Source organism: Bufo gargarizans, chromosome 5 (genome assembly GCF_014858855.1).
Source record: "Bufo gargarizans isolate SCDJY-AF-19 chromosome 5, ASM1485885v1, whole genome shotgun sequence".
In the NCBI taxonomy this organism is placed as follows: domain Eukaryota; kingdom Metazoa; phylum Chordata; class Amphibia; order Anura; family Bufonidae; genus Bufo; species Bufo gargarizans.
In genome coordinates this window covers 291,761,325-291,789,261 of record NC_058084.1, presented here as the reverse complement: position 1 = coordinate 291,789,261, position 27,937 = coordinate 291,761,325, and positions in this window count along the sequence as shown.

Sequence of the window (27,937 nt, the reverse complement as noted above, 5' to 3'; positions counted from 1 at the left end):
GAACATGAACGTGGGGATTGGCAATTAGTGTTTAATGAGGTGAATGATGATGAGACGCAGTTGCCAATGAGTCAACCACAATTACTGTCTCAAGAGGTTGATAAAGAGGATGAGATACAGTTGTCAATCAGTTAGGTAGTGGATAGGTCAACAAGTCAGGAAGATGAGCAGAGTGAGGAAGTGGAAGAGGAGGTAGTGGACGATGAAGTCGCTGACCCAACATAGGAAGGTGGAGAGCCAAGCGAGGACAGCAGTACAGAGGGGGGGGGGGGGATCTGCTGCACCGCAACAGGTTGGAAGAGGCAGTGGGGTGGCAAAAGGGTGAAGGTGGGCCACACCAAACAGGCCCGCAACTGTTCCCCGGAGCACCCCCTTGCGGAAATCTCCCTTGCCAACGGGTAGGTGTTCAGCAGTCTGCCACTTTTATGAGGAAAGTGCGGACGACAAAATAATTGTAATTTGCAACCTGTGCCATGAAAGAAATGAGCAGGGGCGTGAACACTAGCAGCTTCACCACCACCAGCATGATCCGCCACATGGCATCAAAACACCAGAATAGGTGGGCCGAATGCCTGGGTCAACAATCTGTGTCTAAAGATCACACCACTGCCTCCTCTTCCCCTGTGTTACATGCTGGCCAATCCCCTGTTGAAGGCATAGGCCCGGATGCCTCCTGCCCTGCACCTGGACCTTCGCAAGCACCATCAGCAACCACATCCACTTCCGTGTCCCAGCGCAGCATGCAAATGTCCTTACCCCAGGCATTTGAACACAAGTGTAAATGCCAGCGCACCCGCCCACCCACAGGCCATAGCATTAAATGTGCAGCTTTCCAAATTGCTGGCCCTGGAAATGTAGCCATTTAGACTTGTGGACACTAAGGCCTTCCGCAGCCGGATGTCAGTGGCCGTCCAGCATTACGCAGTACCCAGCCACCACAATTTTTCAAGGTGTGCCTGTAACATGTGTCCTGTAACATCACACATGCCCTTACCTACGCAGTTACTGCAAATGTCCGGTTAACCACGGACACATGGACAAGTGCATTTGGCCAGGGAAGTTACATTTCCCTGACGGCACACTGGGTGAACATTGTGGAGGTCAGAAGAGAGTCATACCCTGGGATGGCATAGGTGGTACCCACGCCAAGGATTGTGGGCCCTACGTCGATCAGGGTTTCCTCCAGCACCTACGTTATTGGCTACAACCCCCACTTCTCCTCCTCTGCCTCCTCCTCCTCCACTTCCACCTCCAAATTATCCGCATGCAGCACCAGTCAGTCATCAGTTGGTAGCTGGAAGCAGTGTAGCACTGCAGTGGGGAAGCGGCAACAGGCCAAGCTGAAGCTGATATGTTTAGGGAACAAACAGCACACCGCCGCAGAGCTGTGGCGGGGATAAGAGAGCAGACTGAGCTGTGGCTTTCGCCACTCAACCTAGAATAAGGCATGGTTGTGTCTGATAATGGCCTTAACTTGGTGACGGCTGTGGAGCTCGGCAAGCTCAGACACGTCCCATGCCTAGCCCACGTCTTAAACTTAGTGGTTCAGCGTTTTTTCAAAACCTACCCCAATTTGCCTGAGCTACAGGTGAAGGTGCGCCGCGTTTGTGCACATTTAGGTAATTCATCGACAGCTTTAGCCAGTCTATCAATGCTGCAGCAGCGCTTGAAATTGCCAGCTCACCGGCTGTTGTGTGACGCGAGCACCCGCTGGAACTCTGCGTTTCACGTGTTGGCTAGGCTTTGTGAGCAGCAGTGGAATACCAGCTGCAACATGGTTGTCGCCTTTCCAGTCAGCTTCCGCTATTCACAAGCAAGGAGTGGGCATGGATGTCTGACCTCTGTGAGGTTTTAGGAAACTTTGAGGAATGAACACAGATGGTGAGCGGCTATAAAGCTATTATAGGCATAACCATCCCACTTCGGTGTCTACTGAAATGCTCGCTGCTCACAATTCAGAATAACGCTTTGCATATGGAAGAGGTGGAAATGGAGGAAGACATTACACAGGGTGATAGCCAGACCACCCTCAGTTTGTATTCTCAGCGTGAATTGAAGGATGAAGAGGAGGAGGAGCAGGAGACTGTTGCCTCTGCTACAGAGGGTAGTATCCATGGAACTTTAATTCCATCTGTTCAGTGTGGGAGGGCAGAGGAGGGGAAAGAGGATGAGGAGATTGGGAGTGATCCTCCTGATGATGACAGTGAAGTATTGCCTGTTGGTACTCTGGCACACATGTCTGACTTCCCGTGACCCCTGCATTATACGCATTTTAGACAAAACGGATTACTGGTTGTTCACCCTTCTCGACCCGCGCTACAAAGAGAACTTCTCATCTTTCATTCCTCTGGTGGAGAGAACGACTAAAACAGTGCACTACCAGAAGATCCTTGTTGAAAAATAGCTATAAATATTTCCATCTGACAACGCAGCTGGCAGAGTCCGTACTTCCTTGGCCAACCGAGGAAGGGAGACAAGGGGAACACACAGCAGTTCCCACAAAGGCAGGGCAACACTCTCCAAAGCCTGGGACAGTTTCTTGACACCCTGACTAGAGGCTAGGCTTCCACTCATACTGTTACAGGGTGTCACTCACTCAAATACCTTGCAAAAAAAAAAAAATTATATTTAATATTTTTCTGTGATATAATCCCAGTTGCAAGCCCGTGTGTGTCAGGCCCACACAGACTGTATTGTGGCCACTGGCTAGTGGCTAGGCCTCCACTCATACCGTTACAGGGTATCATTCACTCAAATACCTTGCAAATGAGAAAAATTATATTTAATATTTTTCTGTGATATAATCACAGTTGCAAGCCAATGTGTGACAGGCCCACACAGACTGTATTGTGGCAACTGGCTAGTGGCTAGGCCTCCACTCATACCGTTACAGGGTGTCACTCACTCAAATACCTTGCAAATAAAAAAAAATTATATTTAATATTTTTCAGTGATATATTCACAGTTGCAAGCCCGTGTGTGTCAGGCCCACACAGACTGTATTGTGGCCACTGGCTAGTGGCCAGGCCTCCATTCATACCGTTACAGGGTGTCACTCACTCAAATACCTTGCAAATAAAAAAATTATATTTAATATTTTTCTGTGATATAATCACAGTTGCAAGCCCGTGTGTGTCAGGCCCACACAGACTGTATTGTGGCCACTGACTAGGCCACCACTCATACCGTTACAGGGTGTCACTCACTCAAATACCTTGCAAATAAAAAAAAATTATATTTTATATTTTTCTGTGATATAATCACAGTTGCAAGCCCGTCTGTGTCAGGCCCACACAAACGGTATTGTGGCCACTGTCTAGTGGCTAGGCCTCCACTCATACCGTTACAGGGTGTCACTTACTCAAATACCTTGCAAATAAAAAAAATTATATTTTATATTTTTCTGTGATATAATCACAGTTGCAAGCCCGTCTGTGTCAGGCCCACACAAACGGTATTGTGGCCACTGTCTAGTGGCTAGGCCTCCACTCATACCGTTACAGGGTGTCACTTACTCAAATACCTTGCAAATAAAAAAAATCTATTTAATATTTTTCTGTGATATAATCACAGTTGCAAGCCCATGTGTGTCAGGCCCACATAGACTGTATTGTGGCCACTGGCTAGGCTACCACTCATACCGTTACAAGATGTCACTCACTCAAATACCTTGCAAATAAAAAAAAGATTATATTTAATATTTTTCTGTGATATAATCACAGTTGCAAGCTTGTGTGTGTCAGGCCCACACAGACTGTATTGTGGCCACTGGCTAGTGGCTAGGCCTCCACTCATACCGTTACAGGGTGTCACTCACTCAAATACCTTGCAAATAAAAAAAATTATATTTTATATTTTTCAGTGATATAATCACAGTTGCAAGCCCGTGTGTGTGTCAGGCCCACGCAGCCTGTATTGTGGCCACTGGCTAGTGGCTAGGCCTCAACTCATACCGTTACATGGTGTCATTCACTCAAATACCTTGCAAATAAAAAAAATATATTTAATATTTTTTTAGTGATATAATCACAGTTGCAAGCCCATGTGTGTCAGGCCCACACAGACTGTATTGTGGCCACTGGCTAGGCTACCACTCATACCGTTACAGGATGTCACTCACTCAAATACCTTGCAAATAAAAAAAATTATATTTAATATTTTTCTGTGATATATTCACAGTTGCAAGCCAGTGTGTGTCAGGCCCACACAGACTGTATTGTGGCCACTGGCTAGTGGTTAGGCCTCCACTCATACCGTTATAGGGTGTCACTCACTCAAATACCTTGCAAATAAAAAAATTATATTTAATATTTTTCTGTGATATATTCACAGTTGCAAGCCTGTGTGTGTCAGGCCCACACAGACTGTATTGTGGCCACTGGCTAGTGGCCAGGCCTCCACTCATACCGTTACAGGGTGTCACTCACTCAAATACCTTGCAAATAAAAAAAATATATTTAATATTTTTCAGTGATATAATCACAGTTGCAAGCCCGTGTGTGTCAGGCCCACACAGACTGTATTGTGGCCACTGGCTAGGCCACCACTCATACCGTTACAGGGTGTCACTCACTCAAATACCTTGCAAATAAAAAAATGATTATATTTAATATTTTTCTGTGATATAATCACAGTTGCAAGCTTGTGTGTGTCAGGCCCACACAGACTGTATTGTGGCCACTGGCTAGTGGCTAGGCCTCCACTCATACCGTTACAGGGTGTCACTCACTCAAATACCTTGCAAATAAAAAAAATTATATTTTATATTTTTCAGTGATATAATCACAGTTGCAAGCCCGTGTGTGTGTCAGGCCCACGCAGCCTGTATTGTGGCCACTGGCTAGTGGCTAGGCCTCAACTCATACCGTTACATGGTGTCATTCACTCAAATACCTTGCAAATAAAAAAATATATTTAATATTTTTTTAGTGATATAATCACAGTTGCAAGCCCATGTGTGTCAGGCCCACACAGACTGTATTGTGGCCACTGGCTAGGCTACCACTCATACCGTTACAGGATGTCACTCACTCAAATACCTTGCAAATAAAAAAAATTATATTTAATATTTTTCTGTGATATATTCACAGTTGCAAGCCAGTGTGTGTCAGGCCCACACAGACTGTATTGTGGCCACTGGCTAGTGGTTAGGCCTCCACTCATACCGTTATAGGGTGTCACTCACTCAAATACCTTGCAAATAAAAAAAATTATATTTAATATTTTTCTGTGATATATTCACAGTTGCAAGCCTGTGTGTGTCAGGCCCACACAGACTGTATTGTGGCCACTGGCTAGTGGCCAGGCCTCCACTCATACCGTTACAGGGTGTCACTCACTCAAATACCTTGCAAATAAAAAAAATATATTTAATATTTTTCAGTGATATAATCACAGTTGCAAGCCCGTGTGTGTCAGGCCCACACAGACTGTATTGTGGCCACTGGCTAGGCCACCACTCATACCGTTACAGGGTGTCACTCACTCAAATACCTTGCAAATGAAAAAAAAATTTATTTAATATTTTTCTGTGATATAATCACATGAATACAACCAGAAAAAGAAATACCATACGATGGCCGCACATCAAAATAATAAGCAATTTATTGAAATATCAAAGTTAAAAACAACAACATGTACATGGAGCAGACCCTATCGGCTCCTTCACCCAATTTTTAATCTTTCTAAGGCCCCATGCACACGGCCGTTGTTCACGGCCGTGTGCGGGCCGTGGAACCGCGGCCTGGATCCCTTCCTGTGAGCTGGAGCGCACGGCGTCACTGGTTGCTATGACGCCGTGCGCTCCCTGCTGCCGCCGCAATACAGTACTACACTGGTATGATCTATACCAGTGTATTACTGTACTGTGCCGGCAGCAGGGGGCGCACGGCGTCATAGCAACCAGTGACGCCGTGCGCTCCAGCTCACAGGAAGGGATCCAGGGATCCATGTCCTATCCTTGTCCATTTAGCAAACAAGAATAGGCATTTCTACAATGGGCCACCCGTTCCGTAAATTGCGGACGGCACACAGGCGGCTTCAGTTTTTTTACGGATCCACGGTTTGCGGACCACAAAAAACGGAACAGTCGGGTTCATGAGGCCTAAGACTGAGCCAACCACATGTCATTGTGTGCTTTATAGCACCCAATGACATGTTCCGGCCAGCCAATCACTGTAATGCCAGTAGCCAACATGGCTACGGCATTACATTGCATGCCAGAACCCACCTGCACTTTTATTGGCTGCATAGCAGCCAAGAAACATGCGGGAAGGACACTTGAGCATTGCGCTCGAGAACATGCGGTACTCGGCCGATTATCGCCATGTGCCAAGCATCGAGATGCACGAACATCACTAGTTCTCTTAAATGAATGAGAACCATGGATCTGTTGATTACTGAAATAATTTAAAAACCACATTCAGATATAGTAGCATCAAGTCCCATTAAAAAGTCAGTTTTCTTAGCTTTGTGCCCCTTTAATTTTGATTGGCTTTGATTAGGTCTCTGATAAGAGCCAAGCAAAAAGATGCATAGAAAATCTACGACCCTGTGTACTCCTATTTTTCTGTATGAGAGGAGCCAAACAAAACCAAGTACAGCTGAAGGGTCTCACAAACCAGACTTCCCACTGATCAAAACGTTTGACATCTCACAATGATATATTTCAAGAGTTTTGGCAAACAAAAGTTACTGTACCCTTTAAAAAGGTTTTATGGGAATTCAATAGTGATGTCACATAAATAAAGAAGAAAGTGGGTTACCTTTAAAACATAACTTTTAATAATACATAAAACTCATAGGTGAATAAGTGCAAATACTATTAAAATGAGCAGAGTACAACTTGCCCCAATTTTGATGGGTTTGTTATAGTCTAAGGAGGGGATAGGATAGGGGGAAAGGGGCTGCTGGGTCTCTGCCCCTACTATGCACCCTAAATATAGAAACCTTATCCTAGCCACAGCACAACTCCTATGCCGTCCCTATAAGATTCCCTGAACAGTGTAGTGACTGCCCAGCTTCGTCCTGAAGGGGAAGGGAAGAGGGCGGTAGGATACCCTAAGTCACAAACCCACCTGTGCCAGGTGTTGTGTACCCAGGTCCCTGGGACACAACCACTCTAACACAACGCTTTAAATAGAAAAAAACAGTGCGTCCTGCATGTCCGAGAACTCACTTATGGGCGTTTTATGTATTATTAAAAGTTATGTTTTAAAGGTAACCCACTTTCTTCTTGGTTTATGTCATGTAATTATTAGGGTACCTGAATAGATATCAAGGAATACCATTAATCTGAAAGGTTCTTGTGAATTCAATAGTGATGACCTGTTCTCAGGATAGGGGGTTTGACTCCTAGCATCCACAGCAATCAGCTGTTTGAAGGGGGCACAGTATTTTGACAAGTATTTTGACAAGTATATAAAACATAGTACTATATTACCATTATTATTATTATTTATTATTAAAGTACCATTCATTCCATGGCACTCTACATATGAAAAGGGGTTTACACACATAATACAGACAATGGCACTAAGCATGTAGAATAGGGCTTGCAAACTGGTACAGAAGGGGATAGGGCCCTGATCGGGAGGGCTTACGAGATATGGAGGAAGGACACAGTAGGGGAGGGTAAAGCTGGTCATGATGGTATAGCAGCAGCAGGGTCACTGGTTGAAGGCTTTGCTAAAGAGGTGGGTTTTCAGGTTTCTTTCGAAGGATTCCACTGTAGGCAAAAGTCTGATATGTTGGGGTAGAGAGTTCCAGAGTATGGGGGATGCACGGGAGAAATTTTGGAGGGGATTGTGGAAAGAGGTGATAAGAGGAGAGGAGAGAAGAAGGTCTTGTGAGGATTGGAGATATATGATATAGTGGTGGTGTTTGGTATTGCATCTCAATCCCTACTCAATTCAATCGGTGTAAACTAAAATATCTGTAATAATATGGTGCTACCAACAGCTGAGAAATCACATGCATGTTTCCCAAAATAAAAATCATATGTTCCATGTACTACTGCATAGTCATTATCCTACTGGGCTCTGTAAAGTAACATACCATATACACAACATAATACTGTACATGGTTTACTAGGTACTTTCTTTTATGTGCATCTGCTGATGTTAGTATTCTATTGCAGCTTTTCTGTATTAGTATTTAGCAACTGCACCCGAATTATGAAGTGTTATAAATATCCTTTACATCCAGCTCCAGGCACTAATAATACAATCATGGCTATACAGTCCCCAAAAAATAATCACTTCTAAAAACTCTCTCTACTAAATGATTCATATTTTAGGCAGCTAGTCTATATAATATTCATAAAGAATGTATTTGCTTTGATCTGGTAATGCTCACAGAGAATCATTTTTTATTACCCTATGACCTACTTTTATTAATTTTTGTGTTTCTTTCCAGACTTATTAAAGGCATGCCTACTGTCTTATATGTGATTATTTCAGGAACATTCGTTGATTACTCATTTCTGCTCCAGATGTTCTAGGACTTAAAAAGCATTCACATTCAGTCATCTTATTGTTTTGGTTTTATGAACACACAGACCTGGCTTATGCTAATGGAGGATTTTAATATCTTAGGAAAATACTGACTTTAAATGTTTAGCTCTCCAAAGGGAGTCATTTGTTTACTCGTGTTTCCATACATATTTTTAGCATTCAATAACACATGAAGCTACCATAGCCTTGGCTGACAAAAGGATTAATTGTAACTAACATACCCACTAACCCATCAAAAACACACTTCACGCAGTGCAGAGAACAATGGTGCTGTGCACTTGAATGACACATATTGTGTCAAGAAACATAATGTCCCAACTGGCTCTGCAGCTGGTGGATGTTTTTGGCTTTCTGCCAATACATCTTACTTCATGATTTTTTGTCTCTCTTCTTTTTAAAGGCAAACAATAGCAGTCTGCATGACCAATACATTTGTACAATTCAGTATTATAGTCAACTTGTTATGCATGTTAACCTATTATTTGTACATTATGCAATTACTTCTGCCAAAGATTTATTTCAGTTGAATACTTCAGATAAAAACTAATAATAGACTAAAATAGAATATACACTGTCAAATAGAATGTGCTCACCAGGATTTTTTTTTTCTTTTCGGTTTTACATAGTGACCTAAGTTTTATGTCATTATAATAGAAGGTAAACATCCATTGGTTATTTAACTGAAGAAAACCACCTTTGGCAAATGTGTTTCAAATTCACATTCTCTGTTTCACAATTCTGTGGGACAGTTAAGTGTGGAAACACATTTGGGGAAGGGCAACAACATGATATGTGAAAAATCACAGAAAATAATGAACTATGCAATAGTGCAACGCAATAGATGCAAACATTATATATGGGTTAAACCTTCAGTCTGATATGATAAAATATGAGACTCTCAGACTATATATTTTGATCAAAACACATCTGTGCCCACCTACCAGTCAGGCAGGACCTACTCTAAACCTATCTATGCCATTGGGCATCTACATTTAGGAGAGAAGATCCTGCACATATAGTGTACTTTTTCTTGTTACCTCTGTGTGCATAAGGAAACCAATGAGGAGAGGAACCCGCACAGCTATGTGTACCACCTAATCAAGGTCGCCTATGGAATAGACAAGGCAAAAGTGCACAAAAATGCTACTCCCAAGATAAAATAGAAGCACATTCATATTTGAAGGTGCCACTCCTTCAAGTGTATATTGCAGACTAAACAAAAAACACAGAAAAGGATAAAAAAAAAACATTCTGCATGATGTAATACATGAATGTGAGGATGTGCATGGCTATGTTTATAAAAGAAAAATCACGGAAGATAATGCACTAACACAATAGATGTAAATATTATATATGGACTACGCCCTAATTCTGTTATGATAAAATCTGAGACTCTCAGCCAATATATTTTGATTAAAACACATCTGTGTCCACCTACCAGTGCCAAGGTAGTCTTTGTCAGGCAGGACCTATTTTAAACCTATCTATGTAGTTGGGCATCTACATTCAGGAGAGCAGACCCTATACATATAATGGGCTGCTTCTTGTTACCTATGTGTGCAGTCAAGCATCCAATGAGAGGAAGCGCACAAATAGCTATATGCAACACCTAATCAAGGTTGCCCGTAGGATTGGCTGGGCAAAAGTGCACAAAAATGCTACTCCCAAATAAAATAGAAGCACATTCACATGTGAAGGTGAAACTCCGGATGCCACATAACATAATATGTAAACCTAAAGAAGGGCAGAATATGACTAATAAGGACCAGGTTCATTTCTGTATTTGCATTTCATTTTTAACTCCCCATATTCAAGGGCCATAGCTTTTTTTAATTTTCTGTTCACATATGAGGGCTTATTTTTTTTCTGGACAAGTTGTATCTTTTAATGACAATATTTAATTTACTATATCTAGTATTCTTAAACAGGAAACAACATATATGTGGGGTTAAATTGAAAGAAAACAACAATATAAATTATGTTTTTTTTATTTTGAGTTTACAGTGTTCATTGTGTGCTAAAAATAATATCTTTATTTTGTGGGTCGGTACTATTATGGAGATACTAAATAGGTATAGTTTATATTTTGTTTTACTACTTAAAAAAATATATATATTTTTTTTTAAAATAAATTTTTTCTTTATTTTTTCTAATATCACCATATTCTGACACCCATAACAAACACCAGGATTTACAGGCTCAGGAAATCTCAGGGCTGAATATTGTTTCAAGTTATTAATAGAGTACATTCATGTTTGGTATGCCAAGATTGTTAAAATATGTTGGGAAGCTGACCAGTTATGTTATCTTTCAAGAAGGCTCCTATAAGAAAATATGATATACGTCAGAATTACAGTATGTCTTGCTACTGTGTATCCTTGCATATGATTAGTCATATACCTCACATGACTGGGCAGGAAGCTTATAGGGTACAATAACTATTAAAACAACAGGGATGCTCACACGTTTGCTAGACTGGAGCATGGCCAGCTAACTACCATTTAGTGACTATAACATACAAAAGAGAAAAAATGGATAGCTCATAGTTGAGATGTGAGCTAGACATTTTATTCTGTTTAGGAAGCTTATAGGGGCCTAGAAGACACCTTATAAAATGTCATATCAATATACAGATAGGTTCACACTAAGGTTCACATTACTTGGCTAAGTTGTTGGTGGTGAAGTCACTGCCATACCACTTAATGGATTTTGTTGCTGTTAGGGAGCTGATAGCGTGCGGTGAGCCTTGCTGGAACATTTTTAGCCAGCGTTATTTCTAAAAAAAGAGGCATTCTTGCCTTGTACTGTCATGTGGTGTAGAACGTGGACCACTTTTTGCAATTATTGCTGTGTGGCAAGGTACATGGACACCTGGAGTGGGGAGAGAGAGAGCAAAAAAAGAGATAATGAAAATATATTAAAAAAAATCAGAGTCCTAGGATATCTCAGAGTGTTACATACCAATTTTATTGCTAATTTGAGCATATTAGGTTTCTGAACCTTCAATGGTGAAATGACTCTGTTTGATGCTGTTTCAAACACAAAACAAATTTCAAGGAATTTTCTTATCTCTATCTCATGTTACTGGGTCACATGACATATATGAAACACATCTCTGCTACAGCCGGTCATTATACTGTATATTGTTGATTTGTGTCAATTTCTTTCTAGCTAGATAGGTAACATTGACACAAATTGACATTTTGTGTTTGAAGTTATGCCAATAAAACAAAATTGAATCTTGCAGTGTATTTGACTAAATGCAACTGAAACACGGGTGCAGGATGTCCCAACCTAAGCTTTAGGATAAGGACATCAACAAAGGCTACTGTGATTAATTTTCTATGAATATGAATTTGAAAGCCAAATTACATTTGTTGTCAAAAAGTGAAATCAAGATAGGAGGCTAATTGTAAAGTTTGATGATAAACATAAAAAAAATGGCAGTGTTATATTGTATTTCGTAGATATTTTAGGTGCGTGCTACTTTCTAAAATATTATTATTAGGCATTCAGCACCAACTTTTTTTTCTTTGTAAAGCACTAACCCCTTATTATTATAGTCTTTGTTATGGACTATGTGATGCATCTCTCCTAAGCATGGCTTGAGGGGGCATTGAAGAAAAAAGTGTAGCTGGCCAGCTAAGACCTGTCCTAGGTTGCAAATATAGCTTATATGTTTATACAGCTAAACCTGCCAATAACCTTAATACAGTTCCTATGTTTGTGTGTTAAAGACAAAAGCAGAGTTATTTACAGGGACTTCATGTTTGGATGTCGTAAAACTCTTATATATTGTGTTCACAGAAGCAGAATAGATTATATGCCTTTAAGATTCATTATATAATGTAAGATAAGCTCAATGGTACAGCAGAAACAACAGAAAGCATAGAGTTAAACTGTTGTTGCTGGGCAGGAGTCTTGACCAATCACAGCCAGCCTCACACACAGCCTGTATGGAAAATTCCCCTAGCAGTAGCTGCTAGAATCATTATACCAGAGGAGAGAAGCCGGACAGACATTCACTCCACTAAGAGCTGTGTTTTATGGAAGCAGAGAGGCCAAAATAGGTATTTAAAACAGTTATATAATGTTCTTACTGTTAATATAGTGATTAGAACTGTATACTGAACCAGTTATACAGCCAGGTCCATAAATATTAGGACATCAACACAATTCTAAAAAATTTGGCTCTGTACACCACCACAATGTATTTGAAATGAAACAAACAAGATGTGCTTTAACTGGAGACTGGCAGCTTTAATTTGAGGGAATTTACATCCAAATCAGGTGAATTGTGTAGGAATTACAACAGTTTGCATATGTGCCTTCCACTTGTTAGGGGACCAAAAGGAATGGGACAATCGGCTTCTCAGCTGTTCCATGGCCATGTGTGTATTATTCCCTCATTTTCCCAATTACAATGATCAGATAAAAGGTCCAGAGTTCATTTCAAATGTGCTATTTACATTTGGAATTTGTTGCTGTCAACTCTCAAGATGAGATCCAAAGAGCTGTCACTATCAGTAAAGCAAGCCATCATTACGCCTCTTTAACACGGGTGTCATGGATTTGGGCCGGATAAGATGCGGGTGCGTTGCGGGAAAATGCACAATTTTTCTGAGCGAGTGCAAAACGCATTTAATGCGTTTTGCACGCACATGAGAAAAATCACCATGTTTGGTACTCAAACCCGAACTTCTTCACAGAAGTTCGGGTTTGGGTTAGGTGTTGTGTAGATTGTATTATTTTCCCTTATAACATGATTATAAGGGAAAATAATAGCATTCTTAATACAGAATACTTAGTAAAATAGGGCTGAGGGGTTAAAAAAATATATAATAATTTAACTCACCTTAATCCACTTGTTTGCACAGCCCTGCTTCTCTTCTTTCTTCTGTCTTCAGGACCTGGGTAAAGGACCTGTGATGACATCACTGCGCTCATGACATGGTCCATCACATGATCCATCACCATGGTGATGGATTATGTGACGGACCATGTAACGAGCACAGTGATGTCACCACAGGTCCTTTTCCTCCTGCACAGCAAAGAAGAAGAAAGAAGAAAAGCCTGGCTGGGCGAACAAGTGGATTAAGGTGAGTTAATTATTTATTTATTTATTTTAACCCCTCTATCCCTATTTTACTAAGTATTCTGTATTAAGAATGCTATTATTTTCCCTTATTACCATGTTATAAGGGAAAATAATAATGATCGGGTCACCATCCCGATCATCTCCTAGCAACCATGTGTGAAAATCGCACCGCATCCGCTGTGGATGCCTGCGATTTTCACGCAGCCCAATTAACTTCTATGGGGCCTGTGTTGCGTGAAAAATGCACAAAAGTGATGCGTGAAAATCACCGCTCATGTGCACAGCCCCATAGAAATGAATGGGTCCGGATTCAGTGCGGGTGAAATGCTTTCACCTCACACACTGCACCTGCGTGGAAATCTCGCCCGTGTGAAAGAGGCCTTAGGCTAAAAAAAATATATAAATAAATCAGAGAGATAGCAAAAACATTAGGCGTGACCAAAACAACTGTTTGGAACATTCCCAAAAACACATTGGTGAGCTCAGCAACACCAAAAGACCCGGAAGACCACGGAAAACAACTGTGGTGGATGACCGAAGAATTATTTCCCTGGTAAAGAAAACACCCTTCACAACAGTTGGCCAGATCAAGAACACTCTCCAGGAGGTAGGTGTATGTGTGTCAAAGTCAACAATCAAAAGAAGACTTCACCAGAGTGAATACAGAGGGTTCACCACAAGATGTAAACCAATGGAGAGCCTCAAAAACAGGAAATCTAGATTAGAGTTTGCCAAACGACATCTAAAAAAGCCTTCACAGTTCTGGAACAACATCCTATGGACAGATGAGACCAAGATCAACTTGTACCAGAGTAATGGGAAGAGAAGAGTATGGAGAAGAAAAGGAACTGCTCATGATCCTAAGCATACCACCTCATCAGTGAAGCATGGTGGTGGTAGTTTCATGGTGTGGGCATGTATGGCTGCTAATGGAATGGGTTATCTTGTATTTATTGATGATATGACTGCTGACAAAAGCAGCAGGATGAATTCTGAAGTGTTTCAGGCAATATTATCTGCTCATATTCAGCCAAATTCTTCAGAACTCATTGGATAGCGCTTCACAGTGCAGATGGACAATGACCCAAAGCAACAACAGAGTTTTTTAAGAGAAAGAAGTGGAATGTTAAGCAATGGCCTAGTTAATAATCTGACCTGAATCTGATTGAGCATGCATTTCACTTGCTGAAGACAAAACTGAAGGGAAAATGCCCCAAGAACATGCAGGAACTGAAGACAGTTGCAGTAGAGGCCTGGCAGAGCATCACCAGGGATGAAAACTAGAGTCTGGTGATGTCTATGCGTTCCTGACTTCAGGCTGTAATTGACGGCAAAGGATTTGCAACCAAGTAATAAAAAGTGGACGTTTGATTTATCATTATTATTCTTTCCCATTACTTTTGATCCCTTAACAAGTGGGAGACACATATGCAAACTGTTGTAATTCCTACACCGTTCACCCGGTTGGATGTAAATACCCTCAATTAAAACTGACAGTCTCCAGTTAAAGCACATCTTGTTTGTTTCATTGAAAATACACTGTGGTGATGTATAGAGCCAAAAATGTTAGAATTGTGTTGATGTCCCAATATCTATGGACCTGGCTGTATAACTGGTTCAGTATACAGTTCTAATCTCTATATTAACAATAAGAACATTATATAACTGTTTTAAATTTTGGCCTCTCTGCTTCCATAAAACACAGCTCTTAGTGGAGTGAATGTCTGTTCAGCTTCTCTCCTCTGGTGTAATGATTTTAGCAGTTCCTGCTAGGGGAATTTCCCACATAGGCTGTGTGTGAGGCTGGCTGTGATTGGTCAAAACTCCTGCCTAGCAACAACAGTTTAACTCTATGCTTTCTATTGTTTCTGCTGTGCCATTGAGCTTACCTTACATTATATAATGAATCTTAAAGGCATATTTTCTATTCTGCTTCTGTGAACACAATATATAACAGTTTTATGACATACAAACACTGTAAATAACTCTGCTTTTGTCTTTAACACACAAACATAGGAACTGTATTAAGGTTATTGGCAGGTTTAGCTGTATAAACATATAAGCTATATTAGCAACCTAGGACAGGTCTTAGCTGGCCAGCTACACTTTTTTCTTCAATGCCCCACCCCCAAGCCCTGGTAAGCGCTTCCAAACTCCCCTGCACCATCAGGCTGCCTCCATCCATTGACAACACCGGGAATTAAAGCGCCCAAAAAAAGCGCACGCTAAACTGCTGCACGTGGCAAGAATGCCAGACATAGTCAGTAGCCCTCTGACCGGAGGAAAAGACAGCAACATTCGCATTAACAGACCGATCCACAAACAGCAGCCCTTCGCAGTCATCGCATCCATCTGCAACCGCGCTGCTGGCTCCGTCTATCCATAACCGCACTAACATGGGAGCACCCAGGAATTTTGTCTAGGGGGGGTCCAAAAGACAAAAAAAGTGGCATGTGTAGGAATTGGCCACGCCCATTTTTAAAAGCCCCTCCTACATATAATAGGCCACTCTCAACAAACACTGTACAGCTGACATTCTATAGTTGCGGCCTGTCTCTACACATCATACGGAGAGAGGGGGAGGTCTGTCCTGGCTGCACTGCCTGCTTCACATTATGCAATAAACAGCAGGCTACAGCCGGGAAGCTCCTCCGCTCTCCTCCCTCCCCAGATCCTGCTCAAGGCCTGTGGTTCCCCCCACCATCTGCCACCCGCCCGTGGCCTGCTGCCCCCCTTGACCATCCTCACCCAGCTCTGAATCCTCCTCCTGCAAATGGAAGGGGGAGGAGCCATAGCATCTCCTCTCCTAAATAGCGCCACATACAAGAGCCATCCAGTGATGTCACCGTTGTTTTCTTTCCTCATCTTCTCCATTCAGACCAGACCGCCATGATGATTTTTCAGCCATCTCCCATCTCTGCAAAGATTAACAAACAGACATTAGTTTCCCACATTTACATCATCTTCACATCTTCTGAAGACCCTCTCCTGCCACCCCCAATACTGTGCCCGCTGTGGCCCCAATACTATACTACAGAAACAGTCCCCCTGGAAATACTGCTACCACACAAATAGTGCCCCAATACTGTGCCCGCTGTGCCCCCAATACTATACTGCAGAAACAGTCCCTCTGGAAATACTACTACCACACAGATAGTGCCCCCTTCAACAATTATTGGCACACAGTGCTCAAAATAAAATAACTGCGCCCAGACACTAATAGTATAAAGATAATGTCCCCCAAAAATTATTGTGCTAAGCTGATACTGTGGCAGGGTGCCCCCCAAAGCAACAGGGCTCCCCAAAATAGAAATAATTCTCTGCCAGAGCACACTAAGTAGTAATAATGCCCCTATAGTGCCCATACTAGTAATCATGTTCCTCATAGCCCCCCAGTATTAGCAAAGCTCCGCATAATACCTCCCAGTACTAATAATTCTCCCTACAATATGACAGTACATAAAATATCCCTGCTTAGTGCCCACTGTTGAGCTAATGTCCCCATAATGTATGCCAGTATAAAATACCCCTATATAGTGCCCCTGAAGGATTGTTCTAGGGGGGGTCCAGACCCACTGGACCCCCCCTGTAGGTGTGCCACTGCGCACTAAGCATCCACAGCACACAGAGGATCCTGCGCGAAGACACCTACATAGAAGAACCGACGATCCTCCAGTAAGGTAACAGCGACCAGATAGCCAATTTTAGGTGGAACGCCACCAGGCACTGGTTTGCTGAAAATAACTTTCACATAGCTGTGTATACACATACATTGAATGCTGCTGATATATCATTTTAAACCTGTCACAATTTATATCTTTGTACTAACTTTTTACTTATTTTAATCAACTGAATCAATCTCAGACTATTGACTATATTTGTCTAATATTTAAAGTTCTAAATACCATGATTCTGAACTTTTAGCCCAATACAGGGTGTTTTATCATCACTTTTTCACAATATTTTTCTTTATTCATTTATCCATTTTTCTATTTTACACCACCCACTCCTCTCCCTGTACATTGGGAGTGACCTATATTGATAACATTTCTATTACTACCCTAATAAATATACAAACCAGATTCCCAAAAAGTTGGAACACTATACAAATTGTGAATAAAAACTGAATGCAATGATGTGGAGGTGCCAACTTCTAATATTTTATTCAGAATAGAACATAAATCACAGAACAAAAGTTTAAACTGAGAAAATGTACCATTTTAAGGGAAAAATATGTTGAATCAGAATTTCATGGTGTCAACAAATCCCCAAAAAGTTGGGACAAGGCCATTTTCACAACTGTGTAGCATCTCCCCTTCTTCTTACAACACTCAACAGACGTCTGGGGACCGAGGACACCAGTTTCTCAAGTTTAGAAATAGGAATGCTCTCCCATTCTTGTCTAATACAGGCCTCTAACTGTATAATCGTCTTGGTCCTTCTTTGTTGCACCTTCCTCTTTATGATGCGCCAAATGTTCTCTATAGGTGAAAGATCTGGACTGCAGACTGGCCATTTCAGTACCCGGATCCTTCTCCTACGCAGCAATGATATTGTGATTGATGCAGAATGTGGTCTGGCATTATCTTGTTGAAAAATGCAGGGTCTTCCCTGAAAGAGATGACGTCTGGATGGGAGCACATGTTGTTCTAGAACCTGAATATATTTTTCTGCATTGATGGTGTCTTTCCAGACATGCAAGCTGCCCATGCCACATGCACTCATGCAATCCCATACCATCAGAGATGCAGGCTTCTGAACTGAGCGTTGATAACAACTTGGGTTGTCCTTGTCCTCTTTGGTTCGGATGACATGGTGTCCCAGATTTCCAAAAAGAACTTCGAATCGTGACTTGTCTGACCACAGAACAATCTTCCATTTTGCCACACTCCATTTTAAATGATCTCTGGCCCAGTGAAAATGCCTGAGCTTGTGGATCTTGCTTAGAAATGGCTTCTTCTTTGCACTGTAGAGTTTCAGCTGGCAACGGCGGATGGCACGGTGGATTGTGTTCACTGACAATGGCTTCTGGAAGTATTCCTGAGCCCATTCTGTGATTTCCTTTACAGTAGCATTCCTGTTTGTGGTGCAGTGTCGTTTAAGGGCCCGGAGATCACGGGCATCCAGTATGGTTTTACGGCCTTGACCCTTACGCACAGAGATTGCTCCAGATTCTCTGAATCTTCGGATGATGTTATGCACAGTTGATGATGATAGATGCAAAGTCTTTGCAATTTTTCGCTGGGTAACACCTTTCTGATATTGCTCCACTATCTTTCTGTGCAACATCGTGGGGATTGGTGATCCTCTACCCATCTTGGCTTCTGAGAGACACTGCCACTCTGAGAAGCTCTTTTTATACCCAATCATGTTGCCAATTGATCTAATTAGTGTTAATTGGTCTTCCAGCTCTTCGTTATGCTCAAATTTACTTTTTCCAGCCTCTTAATGCTACTTGTCCCAACTTTTTGGGGATTTGTTGACACCATGAAAATTTGAATCAACATATTTTTCCTTTAAAATGATACATTTACTCGGATTAAACGTTTGATCTGTCATCTACGTTCTATTACAAATAAAATATTGACATTTGCCATCTCCACATCATTGCATTCAGTTTTTATTCATAATTTGTTTAGTGTCCCAACTTTTTGGGAATCCGGTTTGTAGTTTTTATCATATACACACTATCCCTTGTCCTTTGTTGATATCTGTTGGTGACCTCATATAGAGTGCCTGTCTTCCTATGTTACTATAACCTCAGATATACCTCTCAGAGAGATCATAAAGTGCTTAAATAACTTAAAGTGAGAGTACAGATACCGATGAGAGAAATATATCCACCTTTTTATGTTGATTGACAAGATTAAACAGTTGAACCACCATGTTATGCATACCACAATTTTATGAATCTTTATGGAACACGTCTTTTGTACATGGACTATCTGCTGTGGAGACGGCAGTGTTATAGGAAGAAAAGTTGAAGTTAATAAAGAAGCTATTTCAAGCATTTTGTGTGCTCTTTAAACCTACTGTTTCCATAGAACGGCGCTAGAGGAATTACAGAGTAACAGAAAGTCTGGTTAGACTAAAAGTCAAAGATATCAGAATTATTCTAATGCCACAGCGTAAAAGGCACTTTATAGTACTGTGCCTGCCACAAAAAGTGCTTAGCTGTTAACAACATATTAGTAAATGGCTTAAATCGGTTCTCACTTTAATGAGTTTTATAATCACAATGAGACGAAGAACATGGCAATAGTTCGGTCACTTTCTCATGAAAATATATGCAAGTTGTATATGGGCTGGGTTTTATGTACCAGAATCCGCTGCTAATGTTAATTAATAGTGCTACTCCTATGTGTCTATAATTTCAATCACTATGTGAAATCTGCAGTTTTGTGTGCGTATTTGCTTCCAAATATGCACATAATAGTCTATGGGTGGGCATAAAAAATACAGGAAGGAAGGAATATGCTTAAAGTCAAGGTAACCACGCCCACTCTTGCCTTTGACGGACAGTCCGAAATTCGACTTCACTTTCCGAAGTCTCACGCATGCGCGGTGCCCTCTATTCTACTGCGCAATCCCATGCCCTGACATGGGATCAATCGCACAGTAAAACAGAGGGCACCGCACATGCACAAGACTTGGGAAAGCAAAGCCGAATTGCGGGCTGTCACTCAAAGGCAAGGGGGGTGTGGTTACCTTGACTTGAAGCAAGGAGGCCGCTGCCCCCTTGATTTCAAGCTGACATGCAAATTAGCGCGGACGGAGGATAAAAGATAATTTTCTGACCTTAAGCAGCATTGGACTGCAGGATGAAAAGTATGATTAGTATCACACTGCGGGCTACCCTGAGGTACTGCTGGCGGGTTTACATGCATTTAGGAGGTGACAGGTCCCCTTTAGGCCACTTGAGTATCAGTACCAAAGTACCAAATATGCTGAATAGTGCAGAGAGAATCAAGGACCACAAAGGTGACTTCAATTCGAATTTCAGGGAAAATTTGAATCAACACAAAGCCAAATTTCCTTGAGCTTCATGGTAGCAAATCTATTTTCCATGAAACGGGCTCGCAGGCGCTATCTTGCTTCACTATCTTTCACAAAATCACATGCTTGGTGACGTATGACATCACCATGTCAGCCGACATCATGACGTCATCACAGGCCACACAAGATTTTGCGCTAGATCTTCAACCAAGATGGCAGTGGCCGGCGCGTCAAGAGCAAATAGATGAAGTAAATATGATTTAATTTTTTTTTTTTTTTTAATTTTACACTCTGTTATTACTGTCAGATGCTGCCATCACCTATGAACGCAGAATCTGAGGGGTACAATGATGAGGAGCTACAGAATCGCCGCTCACTGTCATTGCACCCACTACTTACAAAGAAATGCGTTTTGTGAGTCATTTGTCATGCAGCAACTTATTTTGTAAAATTAGGCAAACCAGCCAAATAAATCTTTTGAATACTTCGCTCATCTCTAGTGCTGAAAAAAGAAAGTCCAAAAGAGAACCCACTTCACTTTACAGCAGGGGTGGGGAACCTTTTTGCTGCCGAGGGTCATTTGAATATTTGTAACATTTTTTGCAGGCCATATGAAAATCTCAACTTATATATTAGACTGCTACGGTATATTTGGTCAAACATATAATAAGATCAGAACCACAAGCTCCATAAGCCTCAGATCAGACCCCCCCAAGCTCCATCAGCCTCAGGTAAGCCTCATATCAGACCCCCCTAGCCTCAGATTAGACTTCCTGAGCCTCCATTGGCCTTAGATCAGCCCCCAGCCTTATTTAGCCTCAGATCAGATCCCCTAGCCCAAATCAACCTCAGATTGACACTGAAACCCCCATCAAACCTCCATCCCCCATCAGACTTAGATCAGAACCCCAGATCAGATCTAATCAGTTTCAGATCGGACCCCACAGCCCCAATCATCCTTAGATTGGACCCTCCAGACTCAATCAGCCTCAGATTAGCCCCTCAGATCAGACATAATGAGTCTCAGATTGGACCCCCCAGCTCAAATCAGACTTAGACCGGACCCCCCTGACCCCATCAGCCTCTGATCAGACCACTATCAGACCTCAGATCAGACATCACAAAAAAATTATTAACTTAACTTGCTTGCTCCAAATGGTGCTGCAGTGTCAGGGCTTCTCACTACCCATATTGCTTCTTCCGGGTCCCGCTGTGTAAAGTTACCTGATGGCAAACAGCATCAGGTCATAGTGAGTGCCTACGTGCACTATGTCCTTACGCTGTACATATCAGGACAGAGAGTGGGGCCCAGAAGAATTGGGCCCCAAAAAATATGCTCTGGCAGGGGGGCAGGTTGCCGGGGCCATATATATATAATGTCTCATTGCTAGCCTCACTCCAGTGGTCCCTTTTTAGGCAGTTCACCTTGCAATGTGGACCTCTGTGTATGTATTTTAGTATGACATTAAATAAAGATTTTTTTTTTAATTCTCTATGATAGTTTGGACTTTGAATGATCTGAGAATACATGTGTTTTTTGTAGTTATTGTATTGTTTGTCACATGGCTCCCATAGGTTGGATTATCGGTTCTCAGCAGCACATAGAAAACATTAAGAAAATTGCTTTATGGCTGCCACATGGTCCATAGACACAATGGTCTGAAGGGAACCTCATTGACTTTTTCTAGGCATGCTCTTTGACCTGTGCAGATGCCATTGAACAAGGAAAGAACCAATAAGCTTTGACAATCACCTAATGTGAATGGTGGATCTTGTGTTATCTATAGAGAGAGGTGATATCATTACAGGGAGGATTAGAATGACAGATAAGCAGGTAACTGCACAAAGTGATCTGTACAGACCAAGAAGTGGTGTCTATTACTAGGCTCAGTGGCCAGTGCGAAAGCTGAAGCATTTTATGTTTTTTTTGTTTAATTAAAGATAGGGTTGAGCGAATCGAAGTATCTGAAGTAAACTTTTTACAGAAAATTTGATTAGCTACAAAGCCAGATTTCCTCGTGCTTCATAGTAACAAATCCATTTTCCCTCAAATGGTGGGGAAAAAAATCATGACGGGGGTACGGCGCAATCGCAGGTCCCTGTTATTGCGCACGCTAATTACAAAGAATTTCGGCATAAAGCAAATTTATTTGTGAAATTCGGCAAAGCAGTCAAATTGAACTTTTGATGAATTTGCTGGAGAATTAAAAATAACATCTCAATTCAATCAAAATTCAAATTAACATCAAAAGTATGCTAAATAGTGATGAGCAAAGGAAGCTTCGGATGTAGCCTCGGAAGTTCAGTTCCAAGGTTTAAAGTTTTCAACTACTAAAGTTAATCAACTAATTCTTGCTCAACTTTGCAAATAACTGACTTTGGCTCATCAGGGTCTTTTCCTTTTAAATGCTGTATAGAGATGGATCTCCATACAGCATTAATCCGAAATTTTGAGTGAAGTGACTTCGGATGTAGCATCCAATGCTCACTTCGCTTATCACTAATGTTAAACATAAAAATGTGACTTAAACCAGTGTTTCCCAACCAGTGTGCCTCCAGCTGTTGCAAAACTACAACTCCCAGCATGCCCGCACAGCCAAAGACATGTCCGGGCATGCTGGGAGTTGTAGTTTTGCAACAGCTGGAGGCACACTGGTTGGGAAACACTGACTTAAACAATATCATTTCTGATTACACATTTAAGTCTCAATTTAAAGTTGTCTGCAACTGTGTTTAAAAAATAAATAAATAAATATTATATATACACATACAATACTCACCAAAAAAGTTCTTGTTACAGTGAAAGTAGGGAATTTGAATAGAAGCATACAAAGATGATTTCCTCATCTCAAAAAAATCTCAAAGAATTTCTTGAACAAAAGCCAACAGAGAATCAGGCTTCACGTCAGTCACCACTGTAACAGTCCATTGTCATATATTTAGGCCCAGGCGCCCAGGTAGAGGAGAGAGGTTCCGTAACAGAGAATCTGGCTTCATGTCAGCAGAGAATTAGTCTGCATGTCATAGCAGAGAATCAGGCTTCACGTCACCCAACATTGGAACAGTCCATTGTCATATATTTAGGCCCCGGCACCCAGACAGAGGAGATGTTCATTCAACTTTGGGTTGCCCCGCAATATAATGGTAAAATGAAAATAAAAAGATGATTGAATGAGGAAGTGCCCTGGAGTACAATAATATATGGTTAAGGGGAGGTAGTTAATGTCTAATCTGCACAAGGGATGGACAGGTCCTGTGGGATCCATGCCTGGTTCATTTTTATGAACGTCAGCTTGTCCACATTGGCTGTAGACAGGCGGCTGCGTTTTTCTGTAATGACGCCTCCTGCCGTGCTGAATACACGTTCAGACAAAACGCTGGCCGCCGGGCAGGCCAGAACCTCCAAGGCATAAAAGGCTAGCTCTGGCCACGTGGACAATTTAGAGACCCAGAAGTTGAATGGGGCCGAACCATCAGTCAGTACGTGGAGGGGTGTGCACACGTACTGTTCCACCATGTTAGTGAAATGTTGCCTCCTGCTAACACATTGCGTATCAGGTGGTGGTGCAGTTAGCTGTGGCGTGTTGACAAAACTTTTCCACATCTCTGCCATGCTAACCCTGCCCTCATAGGAGCTGGCCGTGACACAGCTGCCTTGGCGACCTCTTGCTCCTCCTCTGCCTTGCCCTTGGGCTTCCACTTGTTCCCCTGTGACATTTGGGAATGCTCTCAGTAGCGCATCTACCAACGTGCGCTTGTACTCGCGCATCTTCCTATCACGCTCCAGTGCAGGAAGTAAGGTGGGCACATTGTCTTTGTACCGTGGATCCAGCAGGGTGGCAACCCAGTAGTCCGCACACATTAAAATGTGGGCAACTCTGCTGTCGTTGCGAAGGCACTGCAGCATGTAGTCGCTCATGTGTGCCAGGCTGCCTAGAGGTAAGGACAAGCTGTCCTCTGTGGGAGGCGTATCGTCATCGTCCTGCCTTTCCCCCCAGCCACGCACCAGTGATGGGCCCAAGTTGCGTTGGGTGCCACCCAGCTGTGACCAAGCTTCATCCTCATCCTCCTCCACCATCTCCTCATCCTTGTCCTCCTCGTCCTCCAGTAGTGGGCCCTAGCTGGCCACATTTGTACCTGGCCTCTGCTGTTGCAAAAAAACTCCCTCTGAGTCACTTCGAAGAGACTGGCCTGAAAGTGCTAAAAATGACCCCTCTTCCTCCTCCTCCTCCTCCTGGGCCACCTCCTCTTCCATCATCGCCCTAAATGTTTTCTCAAGGAGACATAAAAGTGGTATTGTAACGCTCATAACGGTGTCATCGCCACTGGCCATGTTGGTGGAGTACTCGAAACAGCGCAACAGGGCACACAGGTCTCGCATGGAGGCCCAGTCATTGGTGGTGAAGTGGTGCTGTTCCGTAGTGCGACTGACCCGTGCGTGCTGCAGCTGAAACTCCACTATGGCCTGCTTCTGCTCGCACAGTCTGTCCAGCATGTGCAAGGTGGAGTTCCACCTGGTGGGCACGTCGCATATGAGGCGGTGAGCGGGAAGGCCGAAGTTACGCTGTAGCGCAGACAGGCGAGCAGCAGCAGGATGTGAACGCCGGAAGCGCGAACAGACGGCCCGCACTTTATGCAGCAGCTCTGACATGTCAGGGTAGTTGTGAATGAACTTCTGTACCATCAAATTCTGCACATGCGCCAAGCAAGGGATGTGCATCAAACCGGCTAGTCCCAGAGCTGCAACGAGATTTCGCCCATTATCACACACCACCAGGCCGGGCTTGAGGCTCACCGGCAGCAACCACTCGTCAGTCTGTTGTTCTATACCCCGCCACAACTCCTGTGCGGTGTGGGGCCTGTCCCCCAAACATATGAGTTTCAGAAAGGCCTGCTGACGTTTACCCCGGCTGTGCTGAAGTTGGTGGTGAAGGTGTGTGGCTGACTTGATGAGCAGGTGGAAGAAGAGGAGGAGGAAGCTGAGTAGGAGGAGGTGGCAACAGGAGGCAAAGAATGTTGCCCTGCGATCCTTGGCAGCGGAAGGACGTGCGCCAAACAGCTCTCCGCCTGGGGCCCAGCTGCCACTACATTTACCCAGTGTGCAGTTAGGGAGATATAGCGTCCCTGGCCGTGCTTACTAAATAACTTGACCAGCCACAGGAGTAACGACAGATTTAGCTGGATATAAATTTGAGGCTTGGAAATGCACTAAATTAGGAAATTGCTAAATTGGGAATTGTATTTCAACCCAGAACAAAAACTGTGCTTTGACAGACACTAAATAACTTGCCCAGCCACAGCAATAACCACAGATTTAGCTGGATATAAATTTGAGGCCTAGTATTTAGGCGCTGGGTGACAGGTATAGGTTTACTGACAGAATTAGACTTGGAAATGCACAGTAGTGTGTGTGTGAAGTTATTCAGAATGACCCTATGTGCACCTTGAATCTTATATACCCTTTTAGGGATAGATTTAAAATAGCTCTGATACAGCAGAAACCACTAAATTAGGAAATTGCTAATTTGGAAGTTGTATTTCAACCCAGAACAAAAACTGTGCTTTGATGGACACTAAATAACTTGACCAGCCACAGGAGTAACAACAGATTTAGCTGGATATAAATTTGAGGCCTAGTATTTAGGCGCTGGGTGACAGGTATAGGTTTACTGACAGAATTAGACTTGGAAATGCACAGTAGCGTGTGTGTGAAGTTATTCAGAATGACCCTATGTGCACCTTGAATCTAATATACCCTTTTAGGGATAGATTTAAAATAGCTCTGATACAGCAGAAACCACTAAATTAGGAAATTGCTAAATTGGGAATTGTATTTCAACCCAGAACAAAAACTGTGCTTTGACGGACACTAAATAACTTGACCAGCCACAGCAGTAACGACAGATTTAGCTGGATATAAATTTGAGGCCTAGTATTTAGGCGCTGGGTGACAGGTATAGGTTTGCTGACAGAATTAGACTGGGATATGGCCAAAAAATAACCACACTATTGATAGTTAAATGCACTTGGTGTGACAGCTTGACGAACCACACTATTGAGGGTAAAATGCACTTGGTGACAGGCTCAGCTTGCCCCTGATGTAGTATATGGCCAAAAAATAACCAGACTATTGATGGCTAAATGCACTTGGTGTGACAGCTTGACCCTGATGTAGGATTTAGCCAAAGTGCAACCACACCATTGAGGGTTAAATGCACTTGGTGACAGCTTGCCCCTGATGTAGTATATGGCCAAAAAATAACCAGACTATTGATGGTTAAATGCACTTGGTGTGACAGCTTGACCCTGATGTAGGATTTAGCCAAAAAAACAACCACACCATTGAGGGTTAAATGCACTTGGTGACAGCTTGCCCCTGATGTAGTATATGGCCAAAAAATAACCAGACTATTGATGGTTAAATGCACTTGATGTGACAGCTTGACCCTGATGTAGGATTTAGCCAAAAAACAACCACACCATTGAGGGTTAAATGCACTTGGTGACAGCTTGCCCCTGATGTAGTATATGGCCAAAAAATAACCAGACTATTGATGGTTAAATGCACCTTGTGTGACAGCTTGATCCTGATGTAGGATTCAGCCAAAAAACAACCACACCATTGAGGGTTAAATGCACTTGGTGATAGCTTGCCCCTGATGTAGGATTTAGCCAAAAAAGGAGGAGTTAATCACGGCCTAATCTCGCCCTAACTTCGCAGCTGCAACCTCTCCCTATGCTGATCAGAGCAGAGTGACGGGCGGCGCTATGTGACTCCAGCTTAAATAGAGGCTGGGTCACATGGTGCTCTGGTCAATCACAGCCATGCCAATAGTAGGCATGGCTGTGACGGCCTCTTGGGGCAAGTAGTATGACGCTTGTTGATTGGCTGCTTTGCAGCCTTTCAAAAAGCGCCAAGAAAGCAACGAACACCAAACCCGAACCCGGACTTTTACGAAAATGTCCGGGTTCGGGTCCGTGTCACGGACACCCCAAAATTCAGTACGAACCCGAACTATACAGTTCGGGTTTGCTCATCCCTACTATAGTGCTATATATTTGTAATTGCAAATATTCAATTTTTTTTTTTTTTTTCATCAGTAACCTCCCTTTTTGCTTGTGGGCCAATAAGAATGGTGCAATATATTTGTCAGGCTTAGCAACATCCCTAGCAACCAATAGGGAAGTTGCCTACCCATAAACTATATATGAAACTCCCCAACAGCCATGTTCTGCTGTTCTGATACAGAGAGCAGTGTCATTGCTGTGCTCTGTGCTTTGCTGAGTAATCTGGATCCTTATTTAATTACATTAGATAGTTAGCTTTTAT